This window comes from Schistocerca nitens, chromosome 8, assembly GCF_023898315.1.
Source record: "Schistocerca nitens isolate TAMUIC-IGC-003100 chromosome 8, iqSchNite1.1, whole genome shotgun sequence".
Classification (NCBI taxonomy): Eukaryota; Metazoa; Arthropoda; class Insecta; order Orthoptera; family Acrididae; genus Schistocerca; species Schistocerca nitens.
The window spans coordinates 553,370,871-553,377,598 of record NC_064621.1 but is presented as its reverse complement, the minus strand read 5'-3'; positions in this window follow the sequence as shown (position 1 = coordinate 553,377,598).

Sequence of the window (6,728 nt, the reverse complement as noted above, 5' to 3'; positions counted from 1 at the left end):
TCAAGGCATGCAGAATAATTCCACTGAGTATGTCTGCAATCCCCGACTATGCATTTTTGTCGGAAGTTGAGTCAGTGCCAACAAATAGAGGAGCTGAATCTAGCACTCAAGCCAACCAACCATTTCACAGCTCATCAACAAGCCTAGCGACCCCAAGTAGGTCAAAAGAGCTGAGTTCCTCCGCCGACACAACTTCAAGCACCACTCCTACGAAATCCGAGACTTCCACGATTACCACATCAAACCTAACCACTCCGATGTCTAAACAAACACCGACAAAGCTTGTGGAAGAAATATCACCTGTTCCTTCTATTGACAAAACACCGAATTTCAATAGGAACACAACAACTGTCTCCAAAGTGCTAAACTCTGCTGAAAATATTAAAAGTGTAAAGGGAAAGAGAGATGAGGAAAGAAAGGAACAGAAAAAAGGGAACAAAAACTACCAACAAAGCAGAGCACTAGGGAGGAGAAAAAGAGACCCAAGAAACGACAAAAGAAAAATGCTGCAAACAGTCCACCATGTTCATCAGATGCAGAAAGCTGCAACAATGAAGACGTTGTAGATGATGCTGAAAATAGCTTTGACGAAAGGGATGAAGATAAATGTATGGGGTGTGGTGAAATGTATTACGAAACCAACAGAAAAGACGATTGGATTCAGTGTATTCCTTGTTCACAATGGTCACATGAATGTTGTTCATCATTTGCTAATGAGTGTAATAGCTGTTGTAGGAGAAAAATATGATAAAGTTTGCACAAAATCTACAAATCAATGAAAATCCAGTGTTCGCTTACTATTTACAAAAAGCTGATAAAATTTGTTTTGGTCTGAAATGTCTTACTGTATTCATTACTACATATTCCAATAAAAATATGTGACTTCCATTCACTCCTTTCTTCATGTGTAGCAATCATTTACGTGGTCCATCTCTCCCACTACACTGGTCCATCTCACCCATACACCTACGGGTGAGATGGACCGATGATGTATATTTTTATTTCGTTGTGTGACTTGCACTTTGAGTGGGAGGGCTTCAATAATGTAGTGTAAGTAAGTTTATATGACAATCTATAGGAAAATGCTCCCAGAAGTTAAAAAAATTAAAAACCGATGAATTTCACCCTGAAAAAGGTGGTCCAACTCTCCCTGAGTTACCCTACAAGGCATCACTACTCAAAAATGACTTACATACATGTTAAAGCAAAATATTCATCTTAAGGGGTCTTTAGCATTCAGACCATTCCCTTAATCTTATTTATACTATTGAACAATGCTGAAAGATGTTTTAAAAAATTATATATATTTTTTTACCCTGTACATAGCTGTCATAGGTCACACATTGAATGACTTATCATAGTTAAGATTTCAATGTGAGAAGATGTATAAACTACAGTGCGACTAACGCACTGACAGTCTAATAAAACAAGAGCTGTGTTCTGCATGGAGGTATACCTAATCGTTCACTTTGTTGACATGCACAAGATAAGACAGCATGCCTTGCTTCTTTCCCCGTTGCAGATGTTTATGAGCGAACAAAGAACACGTAGATAAGTTTCTGCAAACGTAAACATTAAAAATGTTGTGCATACAAGCTGAAAATGTAAAAAAACAAGAAGCAGTACCAGGATGAAAACAAGCACTGGTTTCGGAGTTCGAGCTTCATTTGGTACCGACACTAATAAAGTATAAGTGGAGTCAAATGCATTATATTTACATCACATCTTCCTCTTCTTTTTTATTCGAAATATAACAACAGAAAACATACAACTATGTGTCGTATTACTAGAACAGATACATATTCAGGAACAGAAAAATGTTAGAAACAGTCTTTCCGACATTACGTTAATCATGTAAGAACTGCAATTTTTAGTATTTAAAGTAGCTGTTGCGCACACGTTAAAGAAATAATGAACAAGAAACAATCGAAAAAGTAGTCTGCTAATGTTTGGGGCTATTTAAGATGGCGGAAGACCCCGTCAAATCTGGACTCTGGCTTCAAAACAACGTTAGGCGTTAAGTCGATAGCACCATTTCCCCCTTTTTTTATCGTCGATGGCACAAAACGACTAGCTGATGACCGGCACCTAGAAATTAGGGCTTCGTGGGTAGCCCGAGGAGGAAGCAACTACACTGCGCGCTGGCTTTGTGGAGGGCTGTGTCAATTTGACCCGTATGCGTCTATTAAGAACAACAGTTGAAACCCACGAGTACATTGGTTCAAATGGCTCTGAGCACTATGGGACTCGACTGCTGAGGTCATTAGTCCCCTAGAACTTAGAAGTAGTTAAAGCTAACTAACCTAAGGACATCACAAACATCCATGCCCGAGGCAGGATTCGAACCTGTGACCGTAGCGGTCCTGCGGTTCCAGACTGCAGCGCCTTTAACCGCACGGCCACTTCGGCCGGCCACACGAGTACATTTGTGAGGAACAGGTTGGCAAGAGAAGCCCTTGAATAGAAGCTAGATCAAAGGCGCCTTTCTTCTTTTTGCTCTGTCTTCCTTCTTTAAAACTAATAGTGTAGAAACGAAACGCGTCCTCGCTTCTCAGACTGTTGTTGTGGTCTTCAGTCCTGAGACTGGTTTGATGCAGCTCTCCATGCTACCCTATCCCGTGCAAGTTTCTTCATCTCCCAGTACCTACTGCAACCTACATCCTTCTCAGATTATACGAGATGATAACTACGGTAGGAAAGTTTTCGCTGGTAGCATCTTCGGATACTTGGCGACGTTGCCGCCTCTCTGAAGAACAGTCGGGTGTGCGTCTTGCCTGAACGACGAATTCTGAGAACTGAGGCCAGAAGCAGCCGTTTGCAGCGTTTGCAAGGGAACCTGGCGTCCGTACATAGTGCGTGCAAAACTTTGGCAGCCGCTGCGTTCTGTGCAGATTTTTCCTCCGTCGGACGAGAGCGCGGTGTTTGCGACGCCTTTGTTACGATTCTCCAGGAGAATTTCGCGCGTCACTGTACGCGCGCATCGAAGCGAAAATCTGGGAATGCTTCTTCCCTGTAAATGAGAGCTCGAGCGGCGAAACGGGACACAGTTTTCCACGATCCACGGTGGAATTATTCCCGCTCCCTCGTTTCCCAGAACTGTAACCTATTTAGCTACGCCTTACTCTCGCCTGCGTCACTTCCTGCCAAAAGTCCGACTTCTGAGTTTTGCGTTTAACGCAAAACAGAAAAGAAATGTTAGAGACTGTGTGGTTTTGTTAACTGCGTACGGACAACTACATTGTGGCACAAGTACGAGATGATAGCCGTAACAAGGAGAAAGAAGTCGTCAGTAACCTGTTGGCGAACATCTTGAGGATGCCACAGCATCTACGTAAACTACTGGCCATTAAAACTGCAACACCAAGAAGAAATGCAGATCATAAACGGGTATTCATTGGACAAATATATTACACTAGAAGTGACATGTGATTACATTTTCACGCAATTTTGGTGCATAGATCCTGAGAAATCAGTATCCAGAACAACCACCTCTGCCCGTAATAACGCCCTTGATACGCCTGGGCATTGAGTCAAACAGAGCTTGGATGGCGTGTACAGGTACAGCTGCCCATGCAGCTTCAACACGATACCACAGTTCATCAAGAGTACTGACTGGCGTATTGTGACGAGTCAGTTGCTCGGCCACCATTGACCAGACGTTTTCAATTGGTGAGAGATCTGGAGAATGTGCTGGCCAGGGCAGCAGTAGAACATTTTCTGTATCCAGAAAGGCCCGTACAGGACCTGCAACATGCGGTCGTGCATTATCCTGCTGAAATGCAGGGTTTCGCAGGGATCGAATGAGGGTAGAGCCACGGGTCGTAACACATCTCAAATGTAACGTCCACTGTTCAAAGTACCGTCAATGCGAACAAGAGGTGACCGAGACGTGTAACCAATGGCACCCCATACCATCACGCCGGGTGATACGCCAGTATGGCGATGACCAATACAAGCTTCCAATGTGCGTTCACCGCGATATCGCCAAACACGGAGGCGACTATCATGATGCTGTAAACAGAACCTGGATTCATCCGAAAAAATGACGTTTTGCCATTCGTGCACCCAGGTTCGTCGTTGAGTACACCGTCGCAGGCGCTCCTGTCTGTGATGCAGCTCCAAGGGTAACCGCAGCCACGGTCTCCGAGCTTATAGTCCATGCTGCTGCAAACGTCGTCGAAGTGTTCGTGCAGATGGTTTTTGTCTTGCAAACGTCCCCATCTGTTGACTCAGAGATCGAGACGTGGCTGCACGATCCGTTACAGCCATGCGGATAAGATGCCTGGCATCTCGACTGCTAGTGATACGAGGCCGTTGGGATCACGTACAGCGTTCCGTAATATCCTCCTGAACCCACCGATTCCGTATTCTGCTAACAGTCATTGGATCTCGAGCAACGCGGGCAGGAATGTCGCGATACGATAAACCGCAATCGCGATTGGCTACAATCCGACCTTTATCAAAATCGGAAACGTGACGGTACGCATTTCTCCTCCTTACACGAGGCATCACAACAACGTTTCACCAGGCAACGCCTGTCAACTGCTTTGTGCATGAGAAATCGGCTGGAAACTTTGCTCATGTCAGCACGTTGTCGGTGTCGCCACCGGCGCCAACCTTGTGTGAGTGCTCTGAAAAGCTAATCATTTGCATATCACAGCATCATCTTCCTGTCAGTTAAATTTCGCGTCTGTAGCACGTCATCTTCGTGGTGTGGCAATTTTAATGGCCAGAAGTGTATTTCGTGGTAACACTAACAAGGCAAAGTCCCCGTCGCACCTCTCTCAGATTTAGCGGTAAGAGACAGTCCGTCAAAAATGGAACACAGATCAAGCATGAAAACAGGAAGAACTATGAAAAAAAATAGAAATAGTGAACAGTTCAAAGACAAGAAGCAATTTAGAGCGGCGTGGAACAGGAATGGTGCCGTGGTTAAGTGGTCGCATGTTGGACTACCAAGCTGGCGAGCAGTGTTCAAACCTCTCTCGTGCCCAATTTTTTTCCCTCGCTGTTGGCTGTATTAAAGTTTGTGTCTGTGCCGTGGTGTAACGTCTGTTTGTAATAGCGAGGTGTAAGGAAGGCACCTATAATGACAGTTGATTCTGCACAACTACTCTATTAGCAGCCGAAAGCAAGTGGCTTTCGAATGGGAACCACAAGCATTTGATGAGAAGGCGACAAGTCAACCGGATCCTCCACCGGAAAACACATCTGGTGTGTCACACACGGAATCAGTGACAGCTGGCATGCTTCTGCAGACAATCTTGTAGGTAGGGCAACCTCAGATATGAGTAGTCATCTTGGGTATTCATAGCCGCTTCAGCATATGACAGGATACTCTTACTGTATCACCTAATTTGTGCGCCTTGTGAGTGAGTGAGATATGCCTTCTTGCCCCAAGTAGGTGTTCGTATGAAAGTGAATCTGCTCCCCCCCCCCCCCCTAATGGAATGATGAAAACCTATTAGTCTGTCACATAAGTTACAACAAATGAACGCAACAGTTTCACAATCACACAGTTTCTCTGTACTCTGTCAGAATATATGTTTTTAACGTGAACAATGAAGGAATTCAGGGTATGAGATGCTGCACCAACAATGAGGGCGGTCATGTAGCCGTGTGTTGTGCGGATGCGACAGGTTACAAGGTATCATTACTCAAGAAAAGACTTACATACTCGTAGATGTTAAAGCAAAATATCCATTTTAAGGGGTCTTAACGGTTTGAGCGTTTGATACAGTGTGGCTCCGATTTCGGAGCGTTTGTGGTTTGGAAGGCAACGAAAAGTACAGGAAATAATGAAAGCAAACAGCGCAACCATAATTCATGTATACCAAAGAAAATATTGATGGAATGTTTCCACTTGCGTATGAAATATGATCCACTTAAACTTTAGATTACGATCGGGCCGATTAGTACACTCGTAAACGAAGGAAGGTAGCATTTTTGATGAAACAACTACGTCTCCACAGAATCGAGGCACCAGATGCTATTTGGGATACGACCACAAATGTCGTTAGACATCCGTAACGCTCGAAACTGGGCACGGGCACGTCAGAGTGACATCACGAGGAAGTAGCACCACGGTGAACCATGAAGGTATAAATGCGGCGAACCTAATGTTTTGGGCTATGTAAGATGGCGGTCGTCGGCTTAAAGTTTTGACGTACTGACAACTCCCCTCTTTTCTTTATGCCCAAGTGCTGTCCGCTACGAACACTACGAGACAGGTCTTCAGCGTTAAGCCGTCGGCACACGGACCGTGCATCCGAACGTTGAGGGTGCCGATTTTCTGACGTCATAGCGTGGAATAGCACGTTCGGGAGTCTTTCCGAACGTGCGGAGCAATATCTGGCATGTCAGATATTCTGAGCGTGCGTCTGAGCGTTGACCAATGAGATGACACAACGCCACCTACGTCACACGCACGCCGTCTCCCTTCAGTAGAGAGTCGTGAGGCGCCATATTGGCATTCATTTCAAGCCTATATGTATATATGCCGTTTCTGAGCACAAGCAAATTGAGAATCACTGGAAAACCCGTTGTTAACTATGTGATTCGTTCCAATAAAATAATGAGAAATATCATTTTCGTGGCAAAAGAATTATAGTAACTTTCGTATTATGAGAGTAGGCTATTTGAAGGCAGCGACACACTGAAGATCGACCCAAAACGCAGTGTTCTTGGTGCAATTTGTTATAATTAAACTTCAATTAGTAACATATCTA